Genomic DNA, 14906 nt, shown 5'->3' on the forward strand with positions numbered 1-14906 from the left:
TAAGCTTAATTAACACAGACTGCTGCCTCCTGCCTCCTGACATATTACTGGGGAATAGGGAACACAGCCTACATCACATTCATCCTTAAAAATCACTTGACTGCCAGACCATTTTTACTCTTCATTTCTAGTATCACCATCCTTTTTTTTAAACACTTCAAGTATAAAAGCACTCATGAGCTGAAATTCTCCTACTGTAACAGTTGCAGGCACTTTCTGAAGAGAACATCTCCCAAACAGAAAGGAGACTGACACCTAAAAACACTTCCCAGAGGTGTTTGAAGCCCTGTTGGTCTAAGCACAAGGCATGGAGTTCTTCAGCATGCTGGTTCTCACCAAAGCACCAAAGTGTGTCCTTTCTCTCTGGTGCAATATTAGCATTTGGCAAAGGTGTTTGGAGAAACACCACTGCATGAAACAAACCCCTGTGTGTACAAGATGGACCCGATTCTCAGGTGGACTAAAGTCTGAATTCAAGGCAACTATGCCAAGTGACATGAGCAGAGATACAGAATTATGTTTCCTCTAAGCCAGTGTGTTAGCAGTGAAAGATAGAACAGTGAATGGTAACAACACTGTCCTGATCTTCAGACAAGGTCGCAAATCAGAAGATACTTCATGCCTTGGGGGATCCTAGAAAAAAAGATTATTATCATTTCCAAAATGATAATAATCCCAAAACTTCTCACAGACCAAGCAGTTTTACACTCAGAACGAGGCCCTGCCAAATGTCTCTGTGCTGCCTGGAGCAGGGACAATTCTCCATCACAATTGTCCAGGTGACTCCAAAGCCAAGAGTAGCTGAAGCCAGGGGCAGCCAGCACTGAGGCAGCTCCCAGGCAAAGTGCCAAGCACAGCTTTAACTGTAGAGGCTTCAGAGTGGTTTTGTCCATTTGAGTTTGGACCTAAGGAATCCCTGCCTTTGTAAGGAGCAAAATCCATTCTTGCCACCATGAGTGACCAGCCCCAGACAAGGCTCACAGTCTCTCCTCCATTCCTCTCTCCCCAAGGCTGCCTGTATGAGAGCCAGCACAGACAAACTGCTCTTGCTGGGATGGGATGCTGAGAGAAACCTCTTCCCAGCAGCAATGGATGCTGCCCTCCCTAAGTGACCTTCCCTGGGAGGAGACACTTTAACACACAAATTACCCAACCTGCTTTTCTCAGAAGGTAAGAGCCACAACACTCACATACCCACCTGCTCAGGCTCCTTAAGGAATGCCTCTTTCCATCTGAAAAAGCAATCTGACACCTTTTTTTATTATTATTTATTTCAAGCTAGTAAGGACATGTCAGTCTTATTGCACAAACCATCAAGGCAATAACTTCAAAAGCAATGAACCTTACACTTCACGCTTATTACAGGGAATAGAATTATAGGACTACTTTTTTTTTTTCTAACATGGAGAACTGGAATGATCTGAACCCAGACTGAACTTAATCTCCTAAACAGACCCATACTCCAATCTCTACCCCGAGTGCTTCCAAACTTCAGGGCAGGTTGTGTCTGGGTTATGTCTCTTGGTCCCGAGCGTGCCAAGTGCTGCAGCTCCGGGCAGGTCCTTGACACGCTCCCAGCAAATTGGTGTCTTGGCTACCAGCCCCTGGGGACAGAGACAGAGCAGATACTGCAACACGGTGACCTTGGGCGATAAAAATGGATAGTCGGGGTTGCAGGGATCAGCTCCAGAGGAAGCAGAGCCAGAGCGAGCAGTGCCAAGGACAGCGCGATCAGCAGGCGGAGGGAGGGAGGCTGGGATGATGGAGAGGGGAGTGCGGGGTGATGAAAATGAGCCCAACCTGAGAGGGAAGGAGCCCTGCCGAGCTGGGAGGGATCCATAGGCTATCCAAGAGTGGCCTCTGGTGGCAGCAGGCACAGCAGCCGCCCTGGCAGGGCTCCCTCCCCGGGAATGCACCTTCCCTTATCTCCCCATTACCTGAGTGACTCATGGAAGTGAATTAACAACCCTTGCTAAGTCGGTTTGGTCTTGCCGGCAGCTCTAAGGTCAGAATATGGGTTTGGTCAAGCTGAGAATTGCAAATCAAATTGTCTGGACTTTCCCGAGCTTACCTGGGGGTTGTCCAGGCTGGCACCGACAGCCGGAGCTGCACAAGCCCATCCCACAGCAGGGAGCTTGCCACAGTGCCTGTGCCAGCAGCCACCCCAGGCTGGCTTCAAATCCTACCTGGTGGTATTGGGAAAAAAAAAAAAAAAAACAAAAAACACCTCTTTGGATGTTTTTCCAGCTTTCTCTTTTCATTATAGTTTTAAAGAAAGTTCTGCTTCAAAGGCTCAACCTCAAATTGTAATTTCATCAAGTGGAGATTCGGAACGATGCCAGGCTCACAGAGCGCCTTTCCCTCACCCTGGCACAGCCAGGTAGCACCAGCAGGAGCAGCTGATTGCCAGCAGTGAGTGTGCAAGGCCACAGCAAGAAGCACCAAGGCTGGATATGGGGGCAGGAACTTCCCACTTTCACACAGATGGTTCCTGACCAGAATGGGAGCCAGGACATCACCATTGTTACAAGTGAGCATTCTCTGCATGGCAGACTCCCAAAGAAGATGTCACAAAACTCACAGAACACCGAGGTCACACAGACACTGCCCAAAAAGGAGGGATGGAGGAGCAGAGGCAGGGAAGTCTAGTGAGAGAGAAGGCATTTCTTCCCATGATGGCAAATCTGTGCTGAAATTTTTTCATGGCACTTTCCCTTCCTGGCACTTCAACTTCTCCCACCATAATCTGATTTCTGGTGGTCCACAGGCCAAGAATGCCAGGTTTAGGTCCTGGCTTGGGAAAACCTGTAGGCTGCCAGAGAAAAAGGCAGATTTCCAGGAATGGGCGTGGGGTATCTCACCAAACCCACATGCCAAGAGTGTTGCCAGTCTGACTGCCCCATGTTCCCCAGCATCATGGGGGCAAGTGCCAGGTGAGCCCTGTTAGCCAGCATAAGTTTTCACACCTAATCCTGTGTGTTAGCTGTCACAGGACAACAAGAGTGGATCAGGTAACCAGTTCCATGTTAACCCAATGTCTCTCTGCACCTACTGGCCCCCCAAGATTGCCAGAAAACAAAATCAGGCACCTCAGGCCCATCTGTAAGAATTAGGCACAAAGAATACATTTTTTTTAGAAGAAATTGCCAAAGGCAAGCAAACTGAGACATCATTTGAACACCCCTTGCTCTGAACACTGGGGATGCTCCTCAAGGACAGGCACTCTCTGCTGTGTGGTGCTGTGGATCAGATGTGATTTTTTTTCCTCTAAGAAGCATAAGAAAGAGTACCAGCCTGGCGGAGTGCTGGGCAGGTGTCCTGTGCCCCAGGACAGTGGGTTTCTAAACAAAGACATGTCAGGATTTTGTCAAAAGCGAACTGAGAGCAAGCCTGCTCCCCCTGTTTGAGCACACAAAACTTTCCCATGTGGGTAACTCTGCCCTGCTCTGCCCTCTGCTTCCAAGAGAGAATTCCCTGAGCCCTTCCTCAGCCTGCCCAGGCCTCCTCCAGCAGCTCAGGGACCCAGGCAGTTTCTGGAAGATGTGTATGAACTCCCCAGCAGCACCAAAACCCAACTCTCCCATTGCCCGTGTAGGTGCTAAGATTTTGACTTTGCCTAGAGTTTGGCACACTGTGGGTATAATCCCAGGGGGCTTCCCAGAGCTACAGGCACACAGGGTTTGTGTGCACAGTAAGGGGACCTGACCCCATGAGTAAAGCAGGTAAGAGAGATGAGATATTTCAGTTTCTTTTTGTTTGTTTGGTTTTGTGGGTTTTTTTTATCTAGCCCTGTGACTCCATGTGAATATAGAGATATCCATCAATCTGTGCAGCCTCAGGACAGTGGCTGTTCTGAGACACTCTGACCCAAGCACTGCCTGTTTCCAGCTCCTCCTCCTCCAAAGGGATTTTCTGTGAGTACATGCACGTCCAAGTCGCAGAAAGTTTTCTTGCTGACACTAATTATTTTGGTAAAAGACAAAACATAAGAATACAATCATACTGAAAAACGGCTAAATTTCCTCACCCTCACCTCCATCTTGGTGTAACATGAAATTTCAGTAATCTAAAAAAGAGATAGAAATGTTAATGAGGTTCTCCACGCCATGAAAAAGATTGAATACATCAGATTCTGCCAACATAACCCACACAAAGGCAGGAAGAAGAACATGTAGCAGAAATGGAAAAATGTGGGACCATTACAACCCAATTGCTAGAATAGCTGTATGGACCAGTGCAGAGCTCAGCCTGACACTGAATCACAGCACCAGGGACAGACTTTGAGTGAGCACAACCTCAAAAGAGATAAAGTCAGAGACATCTCTTTCAAACAAGTCTCTGCTCCCAGATTGCTCCCACATCTCCATTACATCTGGAAGTACAAATTCTCTGAAAAGTTTATGTCATAATTATGATCTTCCAACATTTACATAAAACTCTCATTTACAAGCAAAACCAGATGAAAATCTTCCCTTGCATGGTCAAGAATCAGTCTAGCAGATTTCTGTGGTTTCTTACATCACTTTCTTGCATACAACGATAAAATCACTCCTAAGCCATTTTTCTCACAGTTGATTTCACACAGTTCTGAAGCTTCATATAAATCTTGCCATGAACTCCTGGAGGGAATGTTGGAATCACCTTCAAAGTCTGCACCTCTGACCGAGTTTATAAATCACAGCACATTCCAGGTTCCAGCAATCTTCCCTTGGCTCAGGGATGCTCAGGAAAGGCAGGTTCTTCACTCAGCCCAGATCCACAGCCCATCCACGGCCAAGGGAGGGCAGTGTGTCCTGCAGATCCAGCCAGCAGCTCTCAAGGACTCTCATTTCTTGACTGCAGCCACATCACATTAACCTTCTTACAGCAATTAGATATTGGGATGCATCCGTGTCTGTGTGGTCCTACCTGAGCCTTTTGGATATTGAGGTGCAGGCCCCAAAGGCAGGTAATTTCCCTCAACTACATAAAATCACAGAATATTCTGAGTTGGAAGGGACCCACAAGAATCATCAAATTCCATCTCCTGGGTTTACTGAAGTTTTACATCAAACTGATGTCAACAGGGAAACTTCCTAACAGGTATGAAAGCAAATTTTTTCTGGAGATAAAATTAATCAGCGTCCTTAAGCTGAATGCAAGATATTTCAAAACAAGTTTATGAAAAGAGCATCACAAACAAAACGTGGGAGTCAGGAAGAAGAATCATGTTCCCAACTCAGGACAGGCTGAGAAGCTTCTCTGTTATTATTCATCAAAAGTCTTCATTTGGAAAGGTAAAAGACAATCAGATGCACTAACAATCCTGCTGCATTAATCTTGCTCTTCAGGAAACTGCATGCTTTAAAAGGCGAGGTCATTTGCAGCTTGCAGGAGAGGAATAATGGAAGCAAATGGCTGTATCTACTTTCAGAACAATTTTTGAGAAGTACAGACACTAACTCCTGCATGCCTGTGACTGGACTGCTGCAGGTAAAGGGCCATTCCCTCCTGCACACCAGCTGAATCTGCTCCAGAAAGGAAAAGTAGAAGCAAGTGAAGTTGGATGCAGCCTAGGAGAGAGCTGAGTGCGTTTGCTGTGTAGAAGGAGCAGAGAACAGGAGAGGGGGCTGTGCAGCAGGAAAAGTGCTTCTCTCTGTCCTGAAAATGGGAGATCACACTGGAACAGAGATAGTGGGGAAACAGCATGCTGCTTCTGCATTTCCTCATGTGCCCCCAGAAATCCACCCCTGAACCTCAGGCAATGCTCACAAGTGGCTCACAAGTGGTGGATTATTTCCAGCTCTGCCACTAACCTCCTTTGCAGTACTGGACAGATTCTCCCCTCCTGGTGAGGGTTACTCTTAAATCAGAGCACAAGCTAGAGATGTAGAATCTCTCTGCACATTTATAAATAGCTCACCTACACATTTCACAGGAGGGCAAATGCCAATAAGCAGCTTTAATGGCAGCCCGTACAATGGCAATGGCAGCAGCAAAAACATTGCCACCTTTCTTCCCACATCCATCATACTAATAGGGACAATTAAAACCTGGGAGAAGCCCCAGGACACTGACAATTAGTGACTGTAGGCCAGGCTTGAAACATAGTCAAGGATCAGTGGTTACAAGTCTGTGAAACAGGCTGGGCAAGTCATGAACTGAGCACACAAATGACACCTCAGGTCCTCGCCCCATCCTCCCCACAAGCCTGGACCACATCTCACACATTTTCTGCACCACTCTGTGGCCCTTCTCCTGCCCACACAGCAGGCAGAGCTTTTAACTTGCCAAACAGTTTGGCGTGGATCACAGCATGGGGGAGAGGAGAGGTTTCAAGGCATAAACAAAACAAGCCCAGCCTGGCTGGTGGGAGGAGAGCGATCCATCACTGTAAAATCCAGCCAGGAGCAGCACACCATGGTCAGGACTCCCAGCCTTTGGGATGAGCTGCAGATCAGGGCTGTGCCACTTGGCTGGACCCCATGAGCAGAAAAACACAGAGCCACAGCCTTCCCTGTGCACGACCTAGCCTAGTGCAGCAAACATTTCTGTCTGTCTGTCTGTCCTCCACCCCACAGCACAGCCAAGGCCCACCCCTGAGTGCAGGGACAAAACGAGTTGGATCACTGATCTGCAACCACATCAGCAGGAGCTGGCTGCTCAGAAGGCTCTCAGAAGAATGTGTTTGTCATGCTGGAGTTTCTGCCCCAAATCCTACAAGCCAATAACGTCTTGCTAGGTCATCTGATAAGCAACATATCCAGCAGAACCAGCTCAGCTGATTTCTTCTGATTTCTTCCAGCATTACTGTGAATTTAACTGATTTTAAGCAAATATATTTTAAATTATTGTGTGTCTCTTTGCCCATTTGCCACTCTAAAAAAAAACAAAAACACGGAAAGCTCTTTCAGTCCTTCAGCACACTGAGCACCTTTCTTTCCACTGGGGTCTCTAGCTTTGGCAGAATCAGCCTCAAATTAAGCTAGATCCAGCCTGGCCAGAAAAAGAGGACTTCTGCTGGAAGACAGGATTCAGGACTGCTCAGTAACATTAGGATTTACAGACTGGTCAGAACTCACACCAGGTGCTGTAAGGATGAAGTAAACAGCTTCTGCTCCATGGGTTTTTAAAAGCAGCAGCTAAATGCAGCAGGGAGAAGCAAGGGAATAATTAACCATATAATTATACCACCATGTAGTGTCTGATGGAAATTGCCATCTTGAAGCAAACTGATTTCCACCATGATTATTTGTGGGCTGAGGGAAATAAGACTTTTATTTCACGCTTTCAAGAAAAAGCCTGGATGTACTCAAGGGAGCAGCATGCAGGCAGCAGAGATTGCAGCTTTGGGGGGGGGCTTCTGGCCCTGCACCGTGTAATGAAGCATTAAAAAACAAGAAAAGCTGTTGCTGCAGTTCGGGAGCAGATCAAAGGCCGGGAGCACCCGAGGAGTGAAAAGAGCAGCTGATAACAGGGTACAGTAACAGGGCTGATACATGGGTGCGACTCAGCCCTGGAGCACCTTGCTGGTGCAGATAGCGAGCTGGGAATGAGTCACTGGCAGATCAAATGCCTTGTAAATGGGACAACATGGCTGTGCGTGCCAGCAGGCAGATGAGGAAGGAGAAATCCAAGGCTTTAGGCTCTCACAGCCTTGAAGAACCTCTTGGTGCTCCTGAAGAATTAAGCCTTGTGATGGAACCAGAAGTACTCACGTGTTTCATGCGAGTCCCACCTGCAGATCCCAAAGCACTGATTCCTCTCTCTGGGCTCCCACCCAGAGCTGAGCCCCAATTCCAGCTGCCCTTCATCCAGCACTTCATAATCTGCATGAAATGTCAGAATCTGCCTGAATGAGAAATGGAGAAATCCTGTGAAAATGCAGCCGAAGCAACGATAATGTTAAAAACATTCCAAAAGGGAAAGAGGTTCTTCCATCACAGCCCCTCTGCCTAAATACCTCCAGATTTTTAGTCAGGATAATGGTTTTCACCTCTCTCACCTCCAAACTCCTGCTGGTGCCAAGCAGCTGCAGTGTTCTAGTACAAAACTCTGGCAGCAGGAGCACAACTTTGGGTTTCCAAATCCCTGAGGGCAAACAAGGTGGTATTTTGACCAAGAGGTAGCAGGAGAGGATTAGGGACCAGTCTTTAATATCAACCATTTTTTGATGTTCATTTAAGCCCAGCACCACACAGGCCCATACTGTTGTGGAATGGAGTAAAATAAAAAATAAAAGGCACCAGATCTGTAAAATGGTTTCCATTTAGTGATTCTCTCCCTCAGACTCCTTCAAACCTATTCTGTGTTTCACTAATTAGAGCTTAAAAAAAAAAAAAATCCTGCAGCCTCACAGACTTGTTTTTCAAGCTTCAGTGCAGAATTTAAACAATGAGAAACTGAAGAAGCAGGTCTTGCTTTAAAGGTCAGCACCTAATTCAGAAAGAATCTTCAGAGGGCAAGAAGCCAGCAAGGAGTTCCCTGTTCTGTCACATTGCACCACATTTCAGTGTACAACAGGGAAATGCCAACTGCTTTTGTTCTGATATCAGATACACACCCACCACGGAGAGCAGCCTCCGTCCTCAGAACACTGCATGTCACTACAGGCTCTGTCACCACACCACACACCCTTAGCCAGGCTGAGGGAGTCTCTGAGTATATCCCATCAGAGCTGGATTTGCTGTGCTGTTTTCTGCCTGCCTGAACAGTCTCCATGCTGTTCCCTACCACAGTCAATGCGTGTTTGCAGTGATTTCATGCTCCTATTCCGATTTACTGATTATAAGACTGTAGGTGTTGGGCTGGTATCACACCAGCCAGGACATTCACAGTGTCACACGTGTGTTAACATCACTGGCTCTGTGACAGCATTGAGGGATCCATGCAAGGGGACCAGCAAGCAAGGCTGGGACAACTCGAGCACAAAACAAAAGCACCCAAAGTCTACCCTGTACAGCTGTGTGGTGCCTCACAGACTTGTTCAGTGCAAAAAGAAGTTTCCATTTCAGACTGTTTCATTTCTAAAATGTCACTGCCTGAGCTCGTCCCTGCACAAATGGGGCTCTACAGTCAGCTATTACATCAAGTTTCCTCAGCTAACTTGGCTGCAGGAGAGAGTGAGCATCCCAGTGCCTGCCCCTGAGTGGGTCTCTCCGGGTGCTGCTGCAGCTTGACACTGAATATCCTGTTTGTATCATTTCTCCCCTTTCACCAGCAGCTCAGCCAGAGCCTCTCCAGCATCAGAAATAATTCTGTCCTTGCAGTCCATCTTAACTGAACTCACATGTCAACACATCATTTATCTAAAGTGACAGTAAAGAACTGTAACCAATATAGGGAGAGAAATGATCTTTTAAAGAAGTGATTTTACCTACAACCACACACATTAAAAATGGATTAGTCATAACTGCAGGTTTTTTTCAGGGCTCTGTTCCAAATCTGACTCTATTGAATGGCTTCACTCTGCATTTCTGCATCTGAGTGCTTTCAGCTTGTTTTAAAGTTCAGCCTGAGTTTTCATTTCCCACAGGCTGTGAAGCTTGTTTCAGGAAGAAGGAACAACCTCCTTGCAGTAGTTTCATTTTCCAGCCCGTGGAGAGGCGTGGAGATGTGTTGTGAGACGCACTAGATGGTCTGAGCTGGAAATAAACCCACACAGTGAAGCAGAGGGGGCAGATCTGCTCAGCTCCTGGAGTCAGCTGCTCTCTCCTTTCAGCCGTGTTTCCCTTAACATACTGTTCCACTCTTTCCACGCTCACATCATGCTGTTTCCATTCAAGAGAAACAGTATGAAACTTCATTTTTGTATTCAGGAGGCCAGCGGGTACCCAGCTTCTGCTGCAGAAAAACGGTCATGGTTCAGCTCCAGTTCCCTTTGGATGCTGGAATAACAACAGGGACAGACTTGCTGGAGGAGGCACAGCAATACCACAAGATCTGTTCACCTTCTTTGCTTTTCAGCCCCACAATGGTTTTTAGCTGCTGCAAACATGTTGAGGAGCTAATGGTATCCCTCCATCCCCCAAGAGGCTTGTTAGATACCCATCTCAAATGCTGTGTGTTAGAGCTAAATATTGTAATTATGATTACTGGTGTGCATGAGTCCCAGCTTGAAACCACGGGAAGCTGCCTCTTTGCAAATCATTGCTGACAGCAGGCAAAGCCTTGGCGGCTGCCCCAGCTCAAATCTCCTTTCTCGATGGACAAAATCTGTGAAGGCAGCAAAAATTCCTACCATAGACAAAGCCTAGAAGTGTATTGCAGGAATCTGTCAGCTGGTGCTTGTGAACAGACTCACACACTTCCTATGCTTGCTAAAATCTGTTTTGAGTGAGACTGCACAGCTACCTGAGGAGTCAAAAGCATCTGTGCATCTACTTTCTTATTTCTCCATTGCAACTGTACCTTGGAGGGGGGTTATGAAGTTTTTCTCTACACAAACACTTTGAACCCCTCTGCTAAAGGCAACCAAACACAATTCATACATATCTACATATAAGAAATGTGATTTCCAATTACTTGGGGATTTTCACTATCTAGTTCCTGAGGCAGTTCCTTAAAATCCACCTATTACATTAAGCTATAAATAAACTAGAAACAGGAAACTGGAAGAGACTGGGTGGGATAAGGAATACAAGGAAGGAAAGGAGGAAAGATAAAATAATTCAGTAAACCTAGACTAATTCTTTGCAATACTATACAAATACTTGGTTCTGCAATATCACAGATACTCTGTTTTCAGATAGTAAAGATATTCCTTGCCCCAACAGGCAGCTACACTAAACAGCAAGTGCCTTGCCCATCCAAAATATAAGATTAGGGAGATCTCTGTAAACATTATTTACAAATGTTCCTCTTGTCAGTGTTTGGTATCTTTAGGGGTACAGGGGCAAGACATTTCTCCCCAGCAAGTTACCTTCTTGCCTCCAGTGGGTGATGAGATTTCCTGCAAGACACCAATTGCTCTGCCATCTCTTTGGTTAATCTAATTCAAGTCTACAAAAAAATATTTACTCTGCAGCCTATGGAGAGTGTTTCTGTTCATCTTGCAGACAGGACAGAAGCCCCTTCTTAAAATCCTGAGATCCACCTATATTAGCATCCCAAACCATTAACATCAGTCAGAAAAAGAATGTTCTTCTCTTCCAAACAAGGGCGGTTGGATTCATCCAGGCTCACACACACTCCTCACTCTTGCAACAACTGCAAAGAAATATTTTCTAGCTGCTATAGCCCCAGTTTTCATACAACTCCTTCTGTGCTTATGCACTGCAGAGTGGTAGAATCCTGTCATTAAATTTTGTCCTGATTTCCCATATTTAGCCATTATTTATGAACAGCAAGTTTTAGCTCAAACTAAGCTTCCCTCAATAATATACTCCTTTAGTACCTCGAACAAAATGGGGGGAATATACCCTTTTATACAGAGTAAAACACACATGAAATTGAAGATTTGGTGGCAACATGATGAACTTTAAGTCCCTTTTATAATAATCTCTGAGTATTTATTTAACAATCATGTCTAAGACAGTACAACAAAGTGGGAAACAAAATCAGGGTGCATTGATGTTTTCCAATTACATGGGATTTTGGCTGGAATTTCCTAACAGCTGTAAACAGCAAGGAAACCTCCAAGTTCAACAAGGCAGAGTCACTTCTTAGTTTGGCTGTGAGTGTATCTTCCACCAGAACAATAGAGTTGTTTTGCTTTGAAGGGAAACAGTGCATTCACTGTTTAAATAGCAAAAGAGCTGTAAACACAGGACTGGCTTTAAAACAAATATATGGAGAAAAGCATAAAAGCATTCTCATTAAAAAAACAAATTATTCAAACACACCTACTGTAACATTGCTGCAGAAGTCAGTGCAATTCTCCATCAAGCTCTATTTTTATTCTACCTGGCTACACCATGATCAACCCAAAAGGTCAGGTTCGATGTCACTGCATTACCACTTACTAAAACAGTGGTTTCTCTTCAAAAAAGTCTTTTTTTCTGTAACACAGAAGTTTCTCGTGTCAGACATGCCTCAGGATACAAAATATGACACAGTCAGTAGAAAGCAACTACCTTCCACATGGTAAGGCAATCAAATGACTTATAACTGTGTGTAATATCTAACTGGCAACTACACAGGCACAAACTCCAAATTATCTAAAGGCAGATCTTGGGGAAATTTGTTCCCCTCCTTCAGTTTATTTCCTTCCCTTTTCTCCTTGCAGCTCCCGGTGCCTCACAGAGAATCACTCACTGTTCCCTTTTGCAGTCCTCAGACAAGTTTGCTCTACTTCTCCCTGCAACTTTTCTAGACATGGCAAAGTATGAAAAACATTTCCAGGCTGAATAATGTCTAGAAAAGGATGCACCCTTTCCTTCACTGAGCTGGAATGTGTGATCTTGTCCTTCAAGCAGTCTCAAGAAAGGTGCTGTCAGTGAAGTTTGTAAAAAATACTTTGAAGACCAGCACCCCTCACTGTCAGTTACGTTGAGGTGCTGTGTCCAAGTGTAATTCTCACCTACTGATAAATTCAAACTCCCCCCCAACTTCTTTCAGGACAGCTGGACTACAGAGCATGAGTAATTTAATGGCAAAGCAACCTCTTCTTCCTTTGTCCCTTGGGATTATAATTAGTTCTTCCATCACTTGTGTAGTTTTCACTGATTAGTTCAGCACAAATTTGCAGAAGCACTTCCTTGAAATAATTCTAAAAGCAATAATGACATCTAATAAATTTCTTACTTTTTCCTACCAACTTTTTTTTTGCATTAGTAGGGGAAAATTATGCCAACTGACTTCACCAGGCTGTGAAGATTAAACAATCATTTATAATACCCTTTAAAAATGAGAAAGTGTCATTTAAATGTTAGTCACATGAGTAAGCAGTGAGTCAATATTCTGCATATTAACTGAATGCATTTGAAGTGCTGGAGTTTTTCTGAAGCCTGCCAAGATCGAGCCATAACAATTTTTTATAGCTGGAGATCAGCCGGAATAAAAGACCTTCCTAAGATCCAGAAGGTGAAGATCAAAGTCATATGCACATTAACTCCATTCCACTGAATGTCAGCTTAGAGGGAAAAAAAAATCAGATAGGATTGAGCAAGATGAAGGAGCCGTGATTACTTTTCAGGAAAGTAAATAAGGAAAATGAGATCACTGGTGCCATACTGCAATCTAAAAGTTAATCCAAAATCTGCCAGTCCCAACAGACTGATCCATCAGTTTGTCTCTTTCAAAGACCAACCCCAAGCTCTGAAAGTTCATGTTGGAGACCTCCATACTGCTTGTGTCCCCTACAATTGATACTTTCCTTTACGCTGAATGTGATTTGTATCTGAGAAATCAGACAGAAGTTTCTGAATTCCTAACCCCAGAGTCAGTCTCTGCTAACACAAAATAGTTTGCCTGAAGACATGAGCCTCCAAAACCAAATGTTTATACGCAGGTATCAGCACTGATCTTGACAAATCTTTTATCTGTTTTCTCCTCGTCTCTGGACACAGAAAATACATTGTTACAATGAGGTAATAAATTTCGCCTGGGAGAGTGCCAGGAGATCCAGATCTGCTAACTTCTGTGTAGTACAAGAATTCACCAAGTGTGTTGGAGGAATACATAAATTTTCTCTCTGTTTTGGGCACTAGAACTTTGGGTTTTTTTCCTGATTGTACTCTGCTTCAGTGTGTATATACAGAATTGTTTGGTTTGGAAGGTACTTTAACTATCATCTAGACCCAACCCCTGCCATGGGCAGGGACATTTTCACTATCCCAGGTTGCTCCAAGCCCTGTCCAAGGTGGCCGTGGACATTTCCAGGGATGGGGCAGCCACAGCTTCTCTGAGCACCCTGTGCCAGGGCGTCCCCACCCTCACAGGGCTGAATTTCCTCCTAATATAATGTGCTTAAAGAATGTAATTCCAGTAACTCCACGATGTGCTCCCGGGAGCCAAAGCATTCTCCCAGCACTTCCAGTCCACTCCCACCCGCCATTCCAGGGGCAGGAGCCGGGAGTTCGCTTGTCGTGCCCCTCCGTGACCGCGCCACCGGCACCAGCCCACGGATAGGAGCCGTGATTAACGGCGGCACTACCGGCAGCGGCAGGAGCCGAGCCCGATATCCCATCCCGGGCTGCCCATCCCCGGTATCCCATCCCGGGCTGCCCATCCCAGATATCCCATCCCGGGCTGCCCATCCCCGACATCCCATCCCGGGCTGCCCATCCCCTGTGAGACGGCCATGTCCCGACGCCCGTTCCAGTCCTGATCCCGATCGCGGTCCCGGTGCCCATCCCCATTCCCGGTTCTAATCCCGGTGCACATCCTCGTCCCAGTTCGCATCCCTGGTCCCGATCTCGATCCCGGTCCACATCATCGCCCCGGTCCCCATCTCCGTTCTCGTTCCCATCCCCATCCCCAATCCCAATCTCCGTTTCCCTTCCCATCCCTATTCCCATTCCCGTTTCCCTTCCCATCCTCATCCCCACCCCCGTCCCCATCCCCAGTCCCCCTCTCCTTTCCTGTTCCCTTCCACGTACCAGTACCCGTCCCTGGCCCCGTTCCCATCCCGGTCCCGGTCCCGGTCCCCATCCCCATCTCCATCCCCGTTCCCATCCCGCTGCCGCTCCCGGTCCCCATCTCGGTGTCGGTCCCCATCCCTGGCCCCATCCCTGGCCCCATCCCTGGCCCCGTTCCCGGCCGCGTTCCCGGCCCCGTTCCCATCCCGGTCCCCGTTCCGGTCCCCGTTCCCGTTCCCGTTCCCGTTCCCGTTCCCGTCCCCGTCCCCGTCCCCGTCCCCGTCCCCCGTCCCCCGTCCCCCGTCCCCGCTCCCCTCACAGGGCCGCCCGCCCTCACGCCTCACGCGCCCCCTCGGCCACGCCCCCTTCCCACGCCGGTCCATTCATCCCCCCCGCCTTCCCCGTCAC

The 14906-nt window shown here is 46.7% G+C and overlaps 1 long non-coding RNA gene across 15 annotated transcripts; it reads right to left on the reverse strand.

The window, feature by feature from the left end:
• Positions 1-290: 290 nt before the first annotated feature.
• On the reverse strand, positions 291-14443 carry LOC148222779 (uncharacterized). 15 transcript variants are annotated; one of them, XR_015805338.1, is made up of 4 exons: positions 7985-14440; positions 7718-7831; positions 4028-4066; positions 291-2186 (listed from the first exon to the last, which is right to left on the reverse strand). It is a non-coding gene; the product is annotated as an uncharacterized LOC148222779 (long non-coding RNA). The 15 variants fall into 15 exon arrangements; XR_015805330.1 differs by having other exon boundaries at positions 304-1604; positions 2072-2186; positions 4034-7831; positions 7985-14442; XR_015805329.1 differs by having other exon boundaries at positions 304-1604; positions 2072-2182; positions 4028-7831; positions 7985-14442.
• Positions 14444-14906: the final 463 nt, after the last annotated feature.

This window comes from Sturnus vulgaris, chromosome 9, assembly GCF_052056855.1.
Source record: "Sturnus vulgaris isolate bStuVul1 chromosome 9, bStuVul1.hap1, whole genome shotgun sequence".
NCBI classification, from domain to species: Eukaryota; Metazoa; Chordata; class Aves; order Passeriformes; family Sturnidae; genus Sturnus; species Sturnus vulgaris.